The sequence below is a fragment of the Paramisgurnus dabryanus genome, chromosome 8, assembly GCF_030506205.2.
Source record: "Paramisgurnus dabryanus chromosome 8, PD_genome_1.1, whole genome shotgun sequence".
NCBI lineage: Eukaryota > Metazoa > Chordata > Actinopteri > Cypriniformes > Cobitidae > Paramisgurnus > Paramisgurnus dabryanus.
This window is the reverse complement of record NC_133344.1, coordinates 39,649,531-39,670,501: the sequence shown is the minus strand read 5'-3', so window position 1 is coordinate 39,670,501 and position 20,971 is coordinate 39,649,531.

The following is a 20,971-nucleotide window of genomic DNA, read 5'->3' as shown; positions in this document are numbered from 1 at the left end:
AACAACACATTTTTACCATTATTCTTAATGGGGATCTTCTTCCTCCGCTTAGTTTTTCAGTTTACAAGGTCCGTTATCTAAATAGGGATTACGCACAGCGCCAGCGCAACTGGCTTTAAAAGGGGATGAGAGATAAGACTCTCATTGGTTTATTGCACGTTACGCCCAAAACACTCCCATTACTCATTAGGAAAATATGTACAACCCTTCTTGACCCTGCACTCGGCGCACAAACCATTTTCCCCGTTTTTAAATTAGCAAAAGTGGCATCGGACACGCCCATTTAGGCCGTGCGCTTTAGAGGATGCGCTTAGATCATTAAAATAGGGCCCATGGTGTTCATGTGGCTGAAATCAAGCTCTTTTACATTGTGTGGTACAATGCGGCTCAGAAATAAGTGTGGATATATAGCGAGCAGCCGAGCATGGAATGGTGTTCTTGATTTTCAGCATGCAGATGTTTTTCTCTGCTAAAAGGGAGTATGGGAACTCGTACAATAAAGCACAGATAATGACATCACTTTTCTCGATTTGCTCAAGGGTAAGCTAATCTTACATTTAGCTATGATGCTAATAGTAACGATAGTCATAGATCACGTTTTAGTATTGGTATGGCCCGCTTGGAACCGCAACTGAGGTGGTACCAAAAAAGTATCAGGTACTAGGTACTGTACACAGTGAAAACCCCCTTAAAGTGAGCTGTAACGAGCTGATCTGGGCAGTACTATCCAAAGGAAAAGGCTCTTACAGTAACTACAGCTCATTTAGTAGCTCTGTGTGTCTGTGTGTGTAAACAGATCTTATGTTTGAGTCTATATCAGACAAAGATACACACTTTGAGGAATAATCAATAGTTTTGAGATTGTTAATGGACGTTTCTGAATGGTAAGGTTTTTTTGCAGTATTGACCTGCAAAACGTAACTGTTACGTCAATAGTAGAACTTCAGCCTAAACGCTAGCATATAGCATTAACCAGCATATAGCGCTAACTTAACAGTCACATCTTTGTTTTTACTATTGTAACAACATTGTACTTAATTTAATGTGTAATTCAATGGTGCGGCATACATCTTGACTGTAACGTCACAGTTGGTCTCACTGTATGTTGAGAGTGGTTTGTTTTCCAGTGGTCTTTTGCATGCACAAGGGTTACATAAGAAACAATTGTCAATAGGCTGGATGGCTGTTAAAGACCCAGCCTGGGAGGGCAACAACCATGAAAATGGTCTTGTGATGGCAACATCCCCCAGAGAAGTCCCCAAGGCTTAGAATCAAAGTCACTTCCACAAAGAAAGGGTATGAAGATATCGGTTTGTAACCCGCTGACAGTCGCCCAGAGAATGTACGTTTCTGCTCCTGATACTGCACTGAATGATCTCATTTGGAATGGATCCAAAAGTACATTGTTGGCTGCTGCTGCCATGAGACCTAACAGCCACTGAAACTGGCTGACTGTTATGCCCTGACCTAGACTGATAGCACCCATAATGGTGAGGATTGACTGAACATGCAGAAGATAATCATGCATGCACCATGGTAAGATCCCACACTACACCCCAAAAGCACAATTTCCTTGATGTTTAGTCTCAACCCAAACACATCACATAAGTGAGTAGATCCCGTAAAGACATGTGACGTATTTAAAGTCCTGCACATGATAGGTCTTATCTTTTTTTTTAATCATAAGGGGCACTTAATGCGCTGTTCTGTTATGCTGGTGAATGATCTCCGCTTCAGCACAGATACTGACAATCTCCCTGATCCCTGCTTCAGTACAATTTGCAGACATTTCTCGTTATGAATATTGATCTCTGTTTAAATCCCTGTCAAAGAGCTGAACTAGGTTGGACGGCACACTCCGGCAGCATCGCTAAGTGACAGCTGCTTCTTTGAAACACTGTGTGGCGGGCTGTGGCCGGTTGCATAAACATACCCGTGACATTAAGACTGCGTCTTAAGAATGTTTCTGACTAACTAGCAATTAGTTAGGGCTAATCAGTCTTATTATTTGTATTTAAATATGACCAATCTACCTTTCTATGTAACATACTTAAAACAGTGATGATCAGTCTTGAAGAAAAAAATTCATGACTAACTTTTAAGACTAGCCTTAAATTTTTTGCTCCCAAAAAAATCATAGGTGGCGGGGTTCGTGAAACTATCCCCTGAGGGCATCCAGGATAATTATGTTATAGTGTGACAAACCCAATGATGCTTCTTCTAAACCAGGGCTTCTCAACCCAGACCTGGAGGACATCACCTGATTCAATGCATCAGCTTATTGGTAGAGACTGCAAGACCTCAATCAGGTGTGTCAGATGAGGGAGACAAACAAAGTGTGCAGTACCGGGGGTTGAGGACTGGGTTGAGAAGAACTGAACTCACCCTGGCTGAGTGTGCTGCCAGACTAAAAATGTCTGGGTTATTTTTAAACCATGATGGATAAATATTGGACACAAAACACAGCTGGGTTATAATTGACCCAATTCTGGATTGTTTAACTGCTGGGTTATTATAAAACATGGTTGCATAACAAGAACCCAACATTGGGTCATTTTTAACCAAGCATGGGATAATTTTTAACTCAGCACGTGTTCTGTCCAATATTTACCCATTATTAGTTAAAAATAGCCCAGCCATTTTTAGAGTGCACAACACCTAAATAAGTGAAAGGAAAACCATCGCTTTACTCTCCATAGCCTTGAGTTTAAATTGGGAAATTCCGTGTTCAGCTTCCCAGGCTGCAATTTGTGGAAAGTTTTGGAAAGTTTCATTTAAAAATACTTATAATTAACCACAGTGAGCTTAGAAAATCAATAAGGCTATTTCTTGTGGCTGGTAAAGTAATATACTGGTATAGGTAAATTATGAGAATACACTCACATGCCATTCTCAATGAAGTGTCCTCAACACTCTGCTTTCATTTACTGTCTGTGGCCAGTGATCTGGAATGATGGAATTGTGGGTGTCAGAGATTTTATGATTGAAAACAAATGACACAACCTCTTTTGTGCTAGCCTGACAAGAACATGTTCACTCTCAGTTTTCTTGTAAAATGAACAAATGTATTTGAGTGTAAATGTATTCAGCAGTAAAACATGAAGTTGTCTTTTAGGTTTAGCTTGATCTGTTGAACAGAGTGGAGGATTTGAGGACACGTAAGAAGTGTAGTGTTTTTTATGTTATAATTAAAGCAGATCGCTGTAGGGTGTTCCTGTGTGGCATGAGCGAACTTTACCCAACACGAAAACATTTTAATAGTGCTCGTTGGAATTAATTAACCAATTAACAACAACAAAGGTATGTCTGGTACTTTTTTGACTTATTGTCCATCCTCTTCTGAGTGCTAAAGAAAGTGATGCATTTGTAGCATAATGGTAATGGCATAGTGAAAAGATTTACTTGACATTTAACAACAACAATTTCCATGTGCAAACAAAGTCCATGTTCCTACAGTGGTTCAATCTAAATTTCATGAAGCGAAAAAAAATATTTTTTTGTGCGCAAAAAAGAATGACGTTATTCAATATTTTCTTCTCCTCCATGTCAGTCTCCAACGTGTGTTCATGAGAGCATCACGACGCATGCGCATGAATTGACAGGGCATGGCGCAAATGAACGGGGGAGGTGCAAAACACATATTGCAGCCACAGACCAAATCCCTTAATGACAATGACACTCTAGGCATTAATTATATCTATGTGCGCATGGTCCTCGATGCAGGAGGTCAGAGTTCACAACCAGTGGTGTCAAAAGTATTCATATTCATTACTCAAGTAGAAGTATAGATACTAGGGTTAAAAAAGACTTTTGTAGAAGTTGAAGTATCAACTCAAGCTTTTTACTCAAGTAAAAGTGAAAAAGTACTGGTTTCAAAACTACTTAAAGTATAAAAGTAAAAGTAATGTAAGGAAAAAATGTCATTACGGAAAAAAGCCTAGGCCGCACCACAGGGGCCTTTTGTGCACTACCCTATCTCCTCTAAAACATGTTTCTAAAGGCCATAATAACTATAGTGTTATATTAAAAATGTTAATGTTAAACAATTTGGGATGCACTAGGGCCAGGGGTAGGCAACATCAGTCCTGGAGTGCCGATGTCCTGCAGATTTTAGCTCCAACCAGGGCATGAAATTAACACCCGACCACGCGCCAAATGCGGGTGGATTTTGCAATTGGCGGGTAACACTGTCAATCTACCAGCCACATTGGCGGGTAGCCAATGCGAATCAGTGATGCGCGGGTCATTGTATAAACAACCCACTCCCGACAGACATTTTCAACTAACCCAACTCGACCGACTGACCGCGTCCTGAATATCATTAAAATATTTTTGGATGACTCGTAACCGGCACCCGCTCATTTCTTATCAACCTGCGCATATCACCGATGCAAATTGAGTGATTCATTGAGAGGATGCGACTGCTGTTTCGCAACGTTCATGCGATTGGAAAGAAGATGAGGCACTACACGTTTGGATGTGCGAGTAAGTATTAAATTGTTGGTGAGATGGGATGAGAATGCAATGCTGACATATACTGCTGTACATTCACAGTTGCACAGATGTGTAGTGCTGCTGTGACGGATCAGAACTTTTGATGTGTAAACTTTAGAGAGAGTTGCGCTTACTATGCCTTATACTGTAGTACATTAACATACATTTTGCGAATATAGTAATGAAAAACAACGTATGTGCGGCGTTTATGTGCGCAGTTTGTGCCCCCTCTGTCTCTGTGTGCGTGCGCGGGTTTAAGGGGACTCAATAGGGCACATCAGAGAGACGCATTCCTAAAAGCATGCGTACATAAAATCGTTCTGCTCTTGACAGGGCACATATAAACAAAATGATCTCAACAGTATTCATTTTCTAATAAAATATTTCTTTATGTCTTAAGTGTATGTATAGAGAGTCAAAAACCAGTCTGTGCTGGTCTTAAAGAGACAGTAACCTCAATTAACCTACTTAAGTCTGTGTCATTAATGTTAATCAAACAACCTAAGACAAAGAGAAATTCACTTTTGTAGCTCTGAAAAAAGTATATTTAATTCATACAATAAAGACAGTGTTATAATTTACTATTCGGGCAAAAAAAACAACTGGCTGGTAAAAACTCTCTGTGGCAGGTGGATTTCTAAATCCACCTGCCACAGTGGCTGGTGATCAAAAAAGTTAACTTCAGGCCCTGGCTCCAACCCTTATAAAACCTTGGCTACCTGTAGTTTCAGGTGACTTTATAGACCTTTATTAGTTTGTTCAGGTCTGCTTGTTTAGACCTGGAGCTAAACACTGCAGGACATCGGCACTCCATGTTGCCTACCCCTGCACTAGGCTATCTGTTTCAACTACATACGGTACATGCCCATTAAAAATGAACGCATTTCAATACAATGCAAACAAATACATTAAAGCAGTGGTTCTCAAACTGGGGGCCGCGAGATGGTGCCAGGGGCCCCAGTTTTATAATATTTTATGAAATACATTACTTTATTATAAATTCTGTGTAATTAAACCTCAAAAAATAAGGCTACTAAACAAAAGCAATACATTGTATAATTTAATATGTTTTGTTTAATTCAAATTGTAAGTTTTAGAATGTTTATGTCATACATTTTCTTTGGGGGGTCGTGAAGGAATCCACTGTAAACAAGGGAGGCGCGAAAAAAAAAGGTTTGATAACCACTGCATTAAAGAACCACATATGTGTACTACTGAGCATTAACGTGTTCCATAGAGAGGACTATATGATGACTAGTTGCCTATAAATATTGTAATGGTGCAAAAAGTCAAACTTCAGAGCAGGGCCGCTGCTGGCAAAACTTCTACAGTGGTGCCCTCTTTAGTTAAAAAACAACAAAATCTCACACAACTATAGTATGTGTGAGAATAGAAATATGCTATTATTGTTTTCATTTAAAATTTTATTTTGACAGCAGTGCCGGTCTTTCCTATACGCAAAGTACGCAATTTGCATAGGGCCCCGCACCACTAGAGGGCCCCCTTGATCTCAGAATTATTTAAAACCATTATATCAAAGAAAAATTATAATTATGTTTAATGAAAACAAGACGCTATAATTTAAATAATTTGCAAACTTCCGAATTTGTGCCGGTTTTTAAAAATACTTAATGATTTCTTAAATCACTGATATGTACTCGGACAACATGCAGGCAGTTTCTCAATCCGAAGGCTGCAGCCTTCAGAGGTCACATTTGTAGGCTGCATATGCGTCATAAAAACGTATTTTAGAATATTAACAATTATAATGTTGACTATTATTCTTAGTTAATGGTTAATTGTTATATTATGCTTATGACTTGCAAATGAAATGCTTATTTAACTTAAATAAATCAGGCTTGATGACGTATGCAGCGCGCATATGCGACATGATCCGGAGGTTGCAGCCTTCAAATTTAGAAACGGCCGCGTGCATGACGCAGAAGAGTGATTTGGTAACGATGCGCATATTATATGCCCACCATTGATTTAAAACAAAGACAAAGCTATCCGTCTGGAGCAGAATAAAGGGAAAAAACGTGAAGCAAGGGAACAAGATAAAGGATTTGCGCGAGCAGATTAAGTCAATGTAAAGACACGCGTCTTAGCATGGGGCGATTCAAATGACGCGAATTGGGTGACACAATTGCCGCGAAAACACGCGCTTTTTCCTTTGAACTTCAAGAACGCGCTCTCGTGCAGGATAATTTGACGAGAGAGAGAGAGAGAGAGAGAGAGAGAGAGAGAGAGAGAGAGAGAGAGAGAGAGAGAGAGAGAGAGAGAGAGAGAGAGAGAGAGAGAGAGAGAGAGAGGTAAGAATGGTGCCCACGTCGAGAAAACTTAATAGAAGACTTGAAATTTGTAAAGGATTAAAGTATATGTCACTCGTTTAATTACAGTATGTTAACTGGATAACACTGGATATAACTCATTGTATAGATAATAAAATAATGTATTTTGATTACACAAATCAAACCTAACTATATGATTGTAGCTGCTGACCAGCATAGGGAATCTCTATGGCTAATTTCTAAGACATGTTGCTGATACAGTACTGTGTGTTGTACCTTATCTTGTTAATTGAGTCTTTTTGGGCATCTTATGCCTAGAATTATTCAAGGAGATTGATTCTTTTAACTTCCTTTAAAGTTTGATCAGTTGTGCATAATGACATGTGCAACAAATGGATATAGGGTGTCAAACTCATAGATTTGCAATATTTAAAATCAGACACTATTTTTAAAATATTTGGGGTCAACCTCTGTGACAGCTTTAAAGGGACACTTCACCCATTTGCATTAAGTTTTGTATAGTTAGAACTCCAGTCATGTTTTTGAATGGTCATGCATCATTTTCTCAGTTGCCGCTGAGACTGGAGAAATACAGATTTCAGTGTTGCACATCCTTCTTTCAATGATGTAAAAATCATCATTTTGCATCATTGAAAGAAGGAAGTGCAATGTCTTTGTTGAGGGAATGAGACTACAAACACCCCTTTTCTCTGTCAAATAGGCACCAAATTCTAAATGTATGTTACATTTCGACTACAAATATAACACTTTCAATAAAGATTAATGTTTCTACGGGTGAAATGCTCTTTTAAAGCTGAAACTTATCAAATCCTATCAGAGGTCCAGAATGTCATTGAAACACACCAGTGGCTTTGCTGTCATCAGTATTAAACATGTTACCCCTCGAAGTACCCCTCCCCACAGAGCCCCCCCCCCCCCCACATAACAAATCCCAATTTAACCCCTGTGTATTAACAGTATGTATTTATATGTAATTTAATTTGATTCATTACATTCATTTAGATCAGGTAAATTTTGTAGTGCTTCTCACAACACATTTTAAATCAAAACAACTTATCAGCAAATACATGTTTCATGTTATAATCAGCAAGTTTATCAGTCAGGGTTTCAAAGTAATGTGCATATGGGAATATTATACATCTATAAGATAATACACTATGTGGTTAGTTACCAACTAACTAACAGCAACATTGACTGGGTTTTACCCAGATAGCACAGGTACGTCTGTGAGATGTCTGGTAAAGATCTGGAGATCTGGAATACATCTGGTGTGTAAAAACATCTTATAAAGGAAAAGAGCTGCTTTACATACATTCTAAATCAAAAACGTCTTGCAGACATCTTCAATATGTCTATATGACATCTTTTAGGAGACGTCTCACAGACGTATTGCAGATGAGAAAACAATTTAAATAAGACATCTTGCAGATGTAAACGCAGACATCAAATAGACGTCTCCGAGATGTATGTGTGCTATGCTATAAGGGTCTGAATGCACTGACAGAGGGCCCCTCACAAAGCTTTGCTTAGGGCCCCCCAGCATCTAGGACCGGCACTGTTTGACAGCAACACAAACTACAATTATACAAATATGCAATTATATATTATAGCCTATATTTCTGCATCTGTACTTGTGTAGCTAATGGACTTTAGTATACTTTACTTTAGTCAGTATAAATCCAAGCAATTTTGGAGAATTACTAAATGTCTTTCTTGTAAGTAAATTCAAAAAGTCAGGTTTAAGGAAACAGCTGATGTCTATTAACAAAAGCAAAAGTTGGTATGTATTGTTATGTGTTTGATTGATTTAACACTCAAGCATTCAGCTAAGTAGGTTTTGTTAATGCAAATAAAATTTAGGGTAGTTATAAGCATATACAAAACAACAGATGTCTTTAGCATAGATATCTTTGCCATGCTTCAAAACGCAACGCAGCACAATGTCATTTAAGTTGAACAACTGAAGTTATATGATATAAATTGGTATTGTTACACTATTTAAATCACACAGATGAGTTGGTGTCAGCAGACAGCTATATATTTACACAGGCTTGTGAATGTGAACTGACCAAAAAGTGATGCACGAGTTTTATTTCGTACTTTTCCATTTGAAGACAGAATGCCGCGTTCTTTTACTGTACAAACGGATGGCGGATGATATCAAAGCATCGTGAGAGCAAACTGCTCCGCATGCTTTCTAATCGCTCTCGCGGTTCTTTTATGTTTCTCTGTGCAGCAGCATCGAACAAACTTTTGATCATCTGCAGTCAGCTGGGGGGCGGGGATTGCGTACAAACCAATAGGGTGTCGGAATGGTGTATGTTTATACTTCTCATCCAACCACAATCGCATTTATCTGGATGATGCAATTTATCAAGATAGGTTTTTTTAACGATGACAAGCCGGAATGAAAAAAGCAAACAAGCCGAAATAATAGAAGTAACGAGGTGATTTTTAAAATGTAAGGAGTAGAAAGTACAGATAATTGCGTGAAAATGTAAGGAGTAGAAGTAAAAAGTCGTCTGAAAAATAATTACTCCAGTAAAGTATAGATACCCAAAATAGCTACTTAAGTAAGGTAACGAAGTATTTGTACTTCGTTACTTGACACATCTGCACAACACGCATGTAAACGCGCATTGGAGACTGACACGGCGCTACAGCATTGGCCAATGGGTTGATGCTCCAACTCTGGCAGTTTTTGTCCAAATATCAAGTGTCTGATATCTTTGGAATCCTTGGAGGAATCCTCAAGACGAACAAAAGTTATTTATCCGATTTCATTTCCGTCTTTTAAAATGTTCCGCCATTTTGGACTTTGTCCAAAACCTACTTTTGCGAACTAGTCCTAGGTTTTTTTGCCCGATCTGAACATAAAATATCAAAAGTTATTAAAAAAGTTGAACTCACCAACAACACGCCACACCCAAATGTCAAAAGTAACTGGAGACACTCGGACTTAAATGGCTATAACTTGGGACAGGAATGACCGATCAACACCAAATTTAGTAAGCCATTTTTTTGCACACAGAAAGTATTATTATCACTTCATGAAATGAAGTTTGCATCACTGTTGTCACATAGACTACTTTAATGATGTCTTTACTGCCTTTTTGAGCCTTAAACATAATTGCATTGCGGTCAATCGGGGAAAGCTAGCAGAGTTCATCAAAATATCTAAATTTGTGTTCCAAAGATGACCAAAGGTTTAAAAGGTATGGGACGACATGAGGGCGAGGAATTAAAGGTGCATTGTGTACATTTTTCAAAGGATCTCTTGACAGAAATGCAATATAATATACTTACTATATTATTAGTGGTGTATAAAGACCTTACATAATGAACTGTATTGTTACTATTACCTTAAAATGAACTGTTTTATCTACATACACAGCCCCGCCGCTCCCATAACGCGCATCACGCGCTGTGCGTAGGGCACCAGGTCCTGAGAGGGCACCAAAATAATAGCCTAATGAAAAAAAATGATAATGCTGATAGAATTTCATTAGCCTGTAGAAATATTATTTGGCACTTTTTATCCATGTATATGTTACAAAAAAGGGGGAACGAGATAATTTAATTGCTCTAGTATAGAAAGTATGCCCCCCAGCCTTTGATGGTCCGTGCAGGTTGATCGCGCGGGCGCCTGACGAAGTTTGACAGAGGCCGTTTCTCAATCTGAAGGCTGCAGCCTCCAGAGGTCGCATTTCCAGGCTGCATACGTCATCAAAACGTTTTTATTTCGTAATATTAACAATTATAAAATTGACTTTTATTCTTAGTTCATCGTAAATTGTTGTAATATGCTTATGACTTGCTAATGTAATGTTCAGTTAACTGAAATAAACCAGGCTTGATGACGTATGCAGCCCGCATATGCGACCTCGCGCAGGCTGCAGCTTTCGGATTGAGAAACGGCCAGACAGTAAACTACTGGAAATGGCCCCGAAAAGACAGCAGGAGTCATGATCGGAAAAAAGAAGAAACTGCGGGATGATGCTCGTTCATCACTTGCAGGTAAATCCATCATGTTTTATCATTCACTCCTAAATAAGGGAAATGCGCATGTGCTGCAGCTGCTGCTAATCGTAATGCGCCTCGAACTTGCTGTGCTGACATTAATATTAGCAAACTATGTTGTTATAATTTATAACTTCAGTGCAAGCTAAATTGAGATTTTACTGTAAAACATTACCTATGCATATGCATTTTACAAACTGACGGCAGCTGTTACTAACTACGTTTCTTTAGATATTGAGCAGTAGTTTATTTTGTTGTTTATTTTGACGTGATGGTGGTTAATACTTTCTCAGTATAAATTAACGCTAGCAGCAGTCAGTGCACATGGTAGGCTAACAATTCCTGACTGTTAAATATATAAAAATATAAAATGTCACCATGTATGATATGAAGCAAACATTACTGTGACACTTAGTTCTCTAAATCTTTGTTTTATTTAAGAATATTGATCATTCTTGTTTACTTATTGGTGTTTATTTAATGTAATTTATTAAAAGTGATATTGTATTTGGGAAAAACATGTCTGGATTATTTTTATTTTTTAGTTTGCTATTCTATTTAAGTTTGGTAATTTTTTCTATTTTGCTATTCTTTAAAAGTTTGCACTTTCAAATGTGTAGTGTTTGTTGACTAAAGCTGTGAAGATTTTACTTTCTGCTATTATTTTATATGTTTGGTAATAAAAAGTTAAACTGGCAAAAAAAAAATTCTCAAGGTCGGGGGGGGGCATTTTAAAGGAATTATGCTTAGGGCACCAAAATGGCTAGTAGCGGCACTGTACATACACCGCGGGTCTCCTTACATGGAAGTCACCGTCATGTTTGTACAGTAGCCCTAAATGGACAAATTGTTCTACACTGAACAAAATGATTCATTCAATTTATTCAATTTTAAAGTGGTTGCAATCAATTTATTTAAGCTACATTTAAAAAAATATATATTTTATTCTATTTTTTTGGATGTAGATTAAATAAATTGACTGTAACCACTTTCCTTAAAAATTGAGTAAATTGAATGAATCATATGTTTATTCAGTGTGCACTTCGTGTTTTGTCCCTATGTTGTCTCAGACGGTGACATGTTTGTCCTGTGGCGGCAACCATATGCCTTTTTAAAGTGAAAATTTACACACAACACCTTTAATGACAAAAAATTTATTCTGGAGTGAACTTACCCTTTACGACATTACACATCTATGTATACATACTTACACACTTGCCTAGTGTCCACAAAAGCTTTTAAAGTATGTGTGTGGATACGGTTGTACAAGTAGGATGTCCCGGTTCGATGGAGTGGTATTTGTCCCGTCCCTCCTGCACTGTGATTGGATGTCTGAGTAAAAAGTTGATAAGTGCAGCAATAGTATGAAAAAAAATCTAAGTGTTTATGTATTACGTATAAGTTGGAGAAAATGTCAGTGTATGCAACTGCTTCAGAAAGTGGAAGCAGTGGAGGGGATAATATGCCTGTGTATGAGTAAACTGTGTGTGTGTGTGTGTGTGTGTGTGTGTGTGTGTGTGTGTGTGTGTGTGTGTGTGTGTGTGTGTGTGTACCTGGTAATTATCATGTTGTAGGGACCAAATGTCCTCAGAAAGATAAGAATACCAATACATTTGGCCCTGTGTGAGATCCCCATGAGGAAACAAGCTTATACATTTCATGTACCCACAAAACATGGAAACAAGTTTGTGTGATAGTGTATGTGCGATTGTGTGTATGTTATACTTTGAGCCAATCACACAGGTAATGATGTCATGACAGACGCAAAATCTTCATAGCAACAAACGTACCTGATTAATCTGACCAATTTTAAAAAGCAGGATTTTAGGAGAGGGGTTAAATTAGCCTGGGTGCCAGCCGATCTTAGCCCCGCCCACAACATTTTGAGGAACGGGAAGATCGGTCTGGAGTTTCACCGTTGAGTTGCTACTATGCTCGACCCAAAGCTGGTCGAACCAATCAAATTGTCAGGGCGGGCTTTATATGATGATGGACAGATGATCAGTAACGTAAATCAACCACGTCACCAAAGAGCGCGTGTGTTGAATCTGTTGTTTACAACGAAATGGCTGCCGCGGTAGAAATCAGATGTGTGGACTCTGACATTGAGTCTGTTCTAAAAGATATCGACAGAGCATTGATTTTAAAAGAGGAACAGAGAAACGCGAGCAAGGCATTTGTTGATGTTTTTGCCGTCCTACGGGATTCGACAAAAGTTGTCGCACTTATGAAAGATCAAGTTAAAGAAGCAACTAAAATGGGTATCAAGGCGATGCAACTCGGTGTGCACGACGAGATGGATATAACAAGCAAACGTAATGGGTATCGTCGTGGATGAAGTTCAACTAATGTACAAATGGTAAGGGATAGTCTTACTGTATGACTTAATGTGATAAAAAAGAAATGTTGTAAACATAGTAGGTGTTGATGTACGTTCGCAAACTCAGACTTGTAGTGTGTGTCGTAGCGAAATAACTAGCAGTTCGGTCAAGCTGCAAATACGTCATTTCAACATACGTCTCACACCCCGTTGCTCTGATTGGTCGTAGGTCTATCCAATTGAGTGCAGAGGCATTTTTCGGTTGAGACACGCCTCATAATTATAGCTCAATGGAGCGGTATCAGACTCAAATTCTGACTAGAATTGAGTATGACAACGTCAGGCTAGGGTTAAATAGCAGTAGACCCAAGAACATACATTGAGGACATAAAAATACAAAATTTTTGTTTCATGTTTACTTTAAAACTTGTGACAGATGTGCAAAGCCGTCAGGTTTGCCAAGTCTAGATCCAGCACTTTTTGTGCCTTGGCAAAGACATAGCCAACATTTGGTCATAATGTGCTTGTTAAAAAGCTCAAGGGGAGGCAATAAAACAATACAATCATGTTGTGTTTGGAGAGAAGCTATATAGTTGTTTAGCTCTTGCTGTATTATGTGAGGAACCTCGGGGGCTGAGGTTTTTAGAGAGATTCGAGAAGAGGTTTCAAAAATGTAACAAGATAACAAAGCGTATGATGATGAAAACGCCAGCTTATTGCTGTCTACAGTATCTACAACTTATCTAAAAGCTTGTGTGGATGCCAATGTGTGTATCAGAACTTTTCCATGCCATCACCGCTACACGTTTTAAGAGCAGGTCTTGACCTGCATAATTTATTTCCAAAGCCTGAGCAAACAGACTTAGTTAACTTTGGTGAGAAATAACTAAATAAATAAAGACGTAGACAGATGTGCACCAGATCACAGAGTTAATATTAAAACATTAGACATTTAAGCTATTGTAGAGCACTATTTGAACGGTAATTGTTTTTTTATAAGGATGTCTGTAAAAAATATATTTGTAAGCCTCCCTGTGCGATAAAACTCTTGCTTTGGATGAAGATAAAATCATAGTGGATATGTTTTGGAAATACACTGCATATGTAGTTAGTTACATGATCATTAACATGACGCAGATACATGATTACATGTATATGGAATACTGTTGTGTACTGAGCCCCTAAGGCAGTGTTCTTCATTCCCAACCCTGGAGAGCCGGTGCCCTGCAGAATTTAGCTCCAAGCTTTATCAAACACACCTACCTGTGATTTTCTAGTGATCATGAAGACATTGATTAGCTTGCAGGTGTTTTTGATTAAGGTTGGAGCTAAACTGCACCGGCTCTCCAGGGTAGGGAGTGAAGAACACTGCCCTAAGGGGACATGGAGCAAAAATTAAATAAAGTAAAGTTTCGTGTGCTAACGTGAAACTTTTGCGTGCTAACGTGAAACTTTCGCGTGCTCACGTGAAACATCGCGTGCTCACGTGAAACATTGCGTCCTCACGTGAAACTATCGCGTGCTCACGTGAAACTATCGCATGCTCACGTGAAACTATCACGTACTCACCTGAAACTATCACGTGCGCACTTGAAACTACCGCGTTTAGTTTTGCGTGCTTATGTGAAACTCGAACTGCACGCGAAACTAAACTTAAAAAATCTGCATATGAAGGTTTCGCGTGAGCACATGAAACTAAACTTTAGATTGTTTTACTCCAATACCTATTGGCGCGTAGTTGTGTGATTGAATACATTTTAAAAATATTTCAGTTATGAAGGTGTCAATGTGAGATCCAGATTTAGACACCAATTAAATTACCATATGACCTTGATGTCCATCAAAAACAGTAGGTAATTCTGCTGGGGATTTTTACGCGATTCGGATTGCAATAAAATCACTGACTACCCCCTGTCAGAATCCTGCCAGATCCTTGTTGGTATTTAGATCTAGTTTAGCATGGCAGGGTCCTGACAGTGCATATGTTCTATGTGGGAGATGCGTGGTTTTAGTATTGGCTTATTCTGACCATGCATTTCCCGGGTCTCGTCACTTTTTCCCCGATCCCTTACTTGTGATTATTTTCCAGGTGTATGTAATTTACTTTGTCCCTATTTATTGTCCTTGTGTTTGCTGTTCTGTGCACGTTCGTCTTGTCACATACCCTGTTGATTATCTGTGAGTACTTTATGAAATCTAGTCTTAGTCTGTTTAATGTTTGGTTTAAGTTTAGTGTTAGTTCAGTGTTGTGTTATCCTTGTCTTGTTTTGCCCCCTCGTGGGTTTTGTTTTTCTGTTTACCCCGTTTGTTTAATAAATTCCTTTGTTGTCAAAGTCTGCATTTGGGTTTGTGTCTTGAGTGTGTATAAATCCTGACAGAACGAACGTGCCAACATAGAACCCAGCAGACATGAACACCCGTCTTGCACGGAGGGGTAGGAGTTATCGCCTGGAGTGTGAACCGGGTCCTATCTGGTACGATCCACTCGTGTATGGACCCGGGATTAACTCCAGGCGGAACCCGACCAGAACCGGCGATCCAGAACTCTCCTCTCCGGCTCCAAAGAGCCAATCCCCACCTGTGTCCCTTCGAGGGAAGCGTGAGAGGAGGATCTTCTGGGAGTCTTCGTCTGGGGGGACCTCGTCCGACTTGAGAGCACCACCTCATCCACTATCTGCTCCACGGCCTCGAAGGAAGAACAGGAGGAAGGGAGCTCTGGCTCAGCCGCCAGAGCGCCCAGAGCCGTCGACCCAGGCGCCGGACCGCCCAGAGCCGTTGACGCAGCTGCCTGCGCAACACCAGCCGTGTGTGCAGCCAGCGCAACCCCAGCCGTGTGCGCCGCCAGCGCAACCCCAGCCGTGTGCGCCGCCAGAGCAACCCCAGCCGTGTGCCCCGCCAGCACAACCCCAGCCGTGTATGCAGCCAGCGCAACTCCAGCCAGGTTTTGCCCCTTTCGGCCATGCCCCTCCCAGGACTCACACAAGGTTCACCCAGACTCCTGACTTCATATGTGTTTTCTGACATTGAGTATGTTCTAAAAGATATCTACAGAGCATTGATTTTAGAGGAACAGAGAAACGCGATCAAGGCATCTTGTTGATCGTAAAGATGTTTTTACCGTCCTTTTTACGGGATTCGGCAAAAGTTGATCGCACTTATGGAGGACAAAGTTAAAGATGCAACTGAAATGGGTATCACGGCGATGCAACTCGGCGTGCACGACGAGATGATATAATTAGCGATCGTTGCCAGCTTCTTTTCGGAACCCCGAAATCGTGGCTGCTGAATAAGTGGAGGGACATGCTAGGCTCCGATATTTTTCAAGCAAACGTAATGGGTATCGTTGTGGATGAAGTTCACCTAATGTACAAATGGTAAGAGATAGTCTGACTGTATGACTTAGTAAATACTTAATGTTGTGATATAAGTGAAATGTTGTAAACATAGTAGGTGTTGATGTACGTTCGCTAACTCAGACTTAGTATAATCACAATAAAAGTGTCATTGTAGCGAAATGACTAGCAGTTCGGTCAGGCTGCAAAAGACGTCATTTCAACATACGTCACACACTCCGTTGCTCTGATTGGTCATAGGTCTATCCAATTGAGTGCAGAGGCATTATTCGGTTGAGACACGCCTCATAATCTTAACCCAATGGAGCGGTATCAGACTCAAATTCTGACTAGAATTGAGTATGACAACGTCAGGCTACTATAAATGATGAATACCTTATGTCTTTATGAGAAACAATTACCATCTAAATAGGGCGTAAGAATATGTGCTGATGTGCATGATAAAGATAAATTATCAGTCAAAAACATAAAGAGAGTACCCAATGAAGGACAGGTGACAACTATGTGTCTGAATTTCGGAAAACCTGTTGGGGGGAAGTCCCAGTGCATCTTATTTGCATTTCATAACTGTTAAGTATATGCAAAATATACATTTCTCTTGACTTGAGAATAAAAAATAAACTAGACCTTTGGCCGTGTGTTTAAAAACCACTCCAGCTTTAGCCACTGGGTTTAATTGTTCAAATTCAAAAAGAAGCAATGATTAGGCAGTCAGACCTCCTGTCATTCAATTGAGATGCATTAAGATTTAAGGTTTAAAATAAGGTTCAGGCTTTCATTTACAATCTTTCTTGTTTAAAACAAAAATAAATCAACTGATGCTATGGTCTGGTTCAGAGTTTTGTTTATTGTGAATGGAACAGAATGGCATAAAATAAGTGCTAACAATAAGAAAAAACATTATAATGTAATGTGAAGGTGAAATGTTTGCCTAGAGACACCTGTATAAATGAAATTTAAAAAAAAAAAACAGCAGACCAAACACATGCACATTTAAAACACAATATTTCAATACCTATCAAAATCTAAAGTTCAGAAGGTGTGCTGTAAATCTATTTCAGCACCACTATATAGGAGAATTGTGTCGAGTCTCGGCCATGTTGTCTTTAAGCTAACATACACAACACAATTCTCCTCACTCCACACCACAGCTGGTAAGGCACAGAGAAACCTGAAGCCTCTATAAATATCTCTACTAATGTTCACATACAGATGTCAGCAGTAGGACAGCACAGCTGAGAATCAAAGCAGAAAAAATAGATCAAGACATACATGCGCGAATCTCACAAAACCTGTCAACAAATTCCAATATCCAAGTCATATCTCAAGCTAAAAAGGTTTTCATGACATTTAAGCACTTTAGGGTTACTTCAATAATAACGTTTCTCATGATCCTAAAAATGTTTTGATCTGATTTTTGTATGGTTATGGTTGACAAAAATATAAATGTAACAAAATTCATTTAAAAGGCTAAAGTTGCACAGATCTGATGAGTTTACTTTTATTGAAAAATATGAAAAGACATAATAAATAAATAATTTGGTACCAGTATACCTTTGAGTTACAAATATGAACTCTTAAAGGTGCCAAAGAATGCATTGAAATAATCTGTTTAATTGTTCTTTGATATTTACATAGAAGATTTGGGGCTTTTTTGAGGCTCTGGGGTTCATGGCAGTAGCTCACATTAGTAAACATTGTAATAACATTGTACTTAATTGAATGTGTAATTTATTGTTGGGGCGTACATCTCGACTGTAACGTCACAGTTGGTGTTATGTTGAGATTGGTCTGTTTTCCAGTGCACAAGGTTTACATAAGGAGGAGGAAACAAATGCGTTTGAGTCTCACGATATGTCATTACCATGTACAAAACTCTTATTGTTCATCTATGCCTAAGTAAATAAAGTTTTACATTCTATGGCACCTTTTAATTTCTGGATTAAAATAACTATACTGTTAATTTAAATTGATGTTTTTACATACAACTTTTTTTTCAAATTTAAATAAACATTAAACATTAACAAGTCTTAAGCTTTACAGAGTAAAACTAATATAACAGCCTCAGGCATTCTGGGAACTAAAATCTGAAGGAAAAAATAGAAAAAGTTAGATGAGGTTTTCTGTTTCCCAGAATGCTTTGCATGAGGCTACTATTTTATAGTTTTATTCTCTAAAGATAAAGACTTGTTAATGTTTAATGTTCATTTAGGGTGTTTTCACACACACTGTAAAAAAAATCCGTAGAAATTGCAGCTGGGTTGCCGGTAATTTACCGTAGATTTACATTTATGTTATTTACTGGCAACATTTTGTTCAAAGTTAAATGAACATTAAACATTTACAAGTCTTTGTCTTTACAGAGTAAAACTAAAAAAACAGCATCAAGCTAAACATTCTGGGATACAAAATCTGAAGCAAAAAACAGAAAAAGGTTGATGATGATTTCTGGTTCCCAGAATGCTTTGCATGAGGCTGTTATTGTATAGTTTTATTCTGTAAAGATAAATACTTGTTAATATTTAAAATGTATTTAACTTTGAACAAGCTCTTGCCAGTAAATAACATAAATGTAAATCTACGGTAAATTACCGGCAACCCAGCTGCAATAACATTGAAATTTCTACGGATTTTTTTTACAGTGCATGCACTGTTTAGGTCGGCCCAAATGACGTTGTTGGTCCGAGTAAGGTTCATTTGGGTCAGTGAGAACGCAACAGCCGCATTCTGGTGCGCACTAAACAGCCGCTCCGAGACCGCTCTGAACAGGTGGTCTCGGAGCGGCTGCCGCCAAACTCTGGTGCGACCCATCTGTGGTGTGAACGCTGCTCAACCTCGGACCGAACCAAATACAGGAAGTTCTCCACATGTTTGATCCACGGGGCTTTCGTCATGACGTGAGCCAGGTGTTATATCGTGGGTTAACAACAAACAAGGCAATCTTGGTCCTTTTCAGAGATTCACTGTCTCCTGGACGTTTGAGCTGACGATTTTATAAATGCACAGCTGTCCTCCACACACAAAAATAGTGCTGGCTCCATGAGAAGGGCTTTTAATAGAAAAGTTGCGCAATTTCGCGTTAAAGCAAAGAAACTTTGCAAAGACGTGCATCGTTTATCTCCATATCTTGCTAGCCTCGCTCTTCCTGTCAGGCTGGTTGTCGTGGAAACATGGAGGGTGGTCATGAGATGGTAAGAGCTGTCAGAGACCAATGACAGCGCTGACTGTTGTCACATGATGTACAGTGCGGCGTTTCGAGTACAGTAAAAACAACATATGTGAACACGGACCGCACTAACTGAAAAATGATACAATGTATTTTGGTGCGGTCCGAGGCCGCACCACGGTGCGCACCAACATGTGTGAAAACACCCTTAGACTGTTGCCAGAAAATAACATCAATTTAAATCTACAGGCAAACAGCTGCAGAACTAAAGCAAAATTTTTACAGTGCACTTTTTGAAAGGGTACTGCTCCAGTGACAGCTGGGTATATTTTGACCATTTTTTTCCTAACAGTGTACATAACCTATGTTCTTAGATAAATAAGACATCATATCATGAACTTCTTTCAAAATGAACAAAACACTTTACTTGATGGTGTTGATTATCACTGATGGAGTGGACAAAGAACCAACTGATTTTACAACACAATTTAGTATAAACAAATATTTTTTCACAATATTTTTGGGTTCGACATTAAACAAATTAAAAGAGCACTTATTTTTAAGTATTATTTAATTTAATTCAACAATTCCTCCTAATGGTTGTTTTTTTATTATCTAAATTTTTACTTTACGACTCATTTCCTAAAGTCTCACTTTGTAAACATAATTAAAATGAATGTTTGGCTGTTGATCCATTGTAAAAGTCCAGATGCTAAGATTATTGTGCAAGAAAACCAAAAAAGACTGAATTACACTAAAGGCTGATTTATACTTCTGCATTGGATGTGATAGGAGTATCCATCAGGCTTAATGGAAGTCTAAAAAGAGAAAATGTGCTTAATTGCAATGAAAATAATCCTAAACAAACTTCATGTGATTAAAAATGTAATACATTTTATTGCAGTTTTTTTTTTAGATTGAAATGTGGACATGTTGCGATCCTTTACTAAATCACTGCCTCAAAATAGTTGAGGAATAACAAACTGAAGGATTTGAAGAGATGGGAGTTGAAAACTGTGCTAATGTGACATCTTTCTTACTGTGAGTAAAGGGTCATTTAGCTTCATTAAAAATTCCTACATGGCTTTTCTTCAACCGTTCTCTCGTGTTCCCCGCGTTCCTCTTCATGCCATTCAGGCCCTGTTGAATGCACACCTGTTCAAGTGAGACATTTGCATGAACTCCCATGTGTGTTGGGCTGTTTATAGCCACATATACGAGACCTTGCAAATCAACGTTTGCACATATCTCGTGAGTGTTTTATCAACACTTTATACTGGTGAAATGATTTCTTCCGTCAGCACCA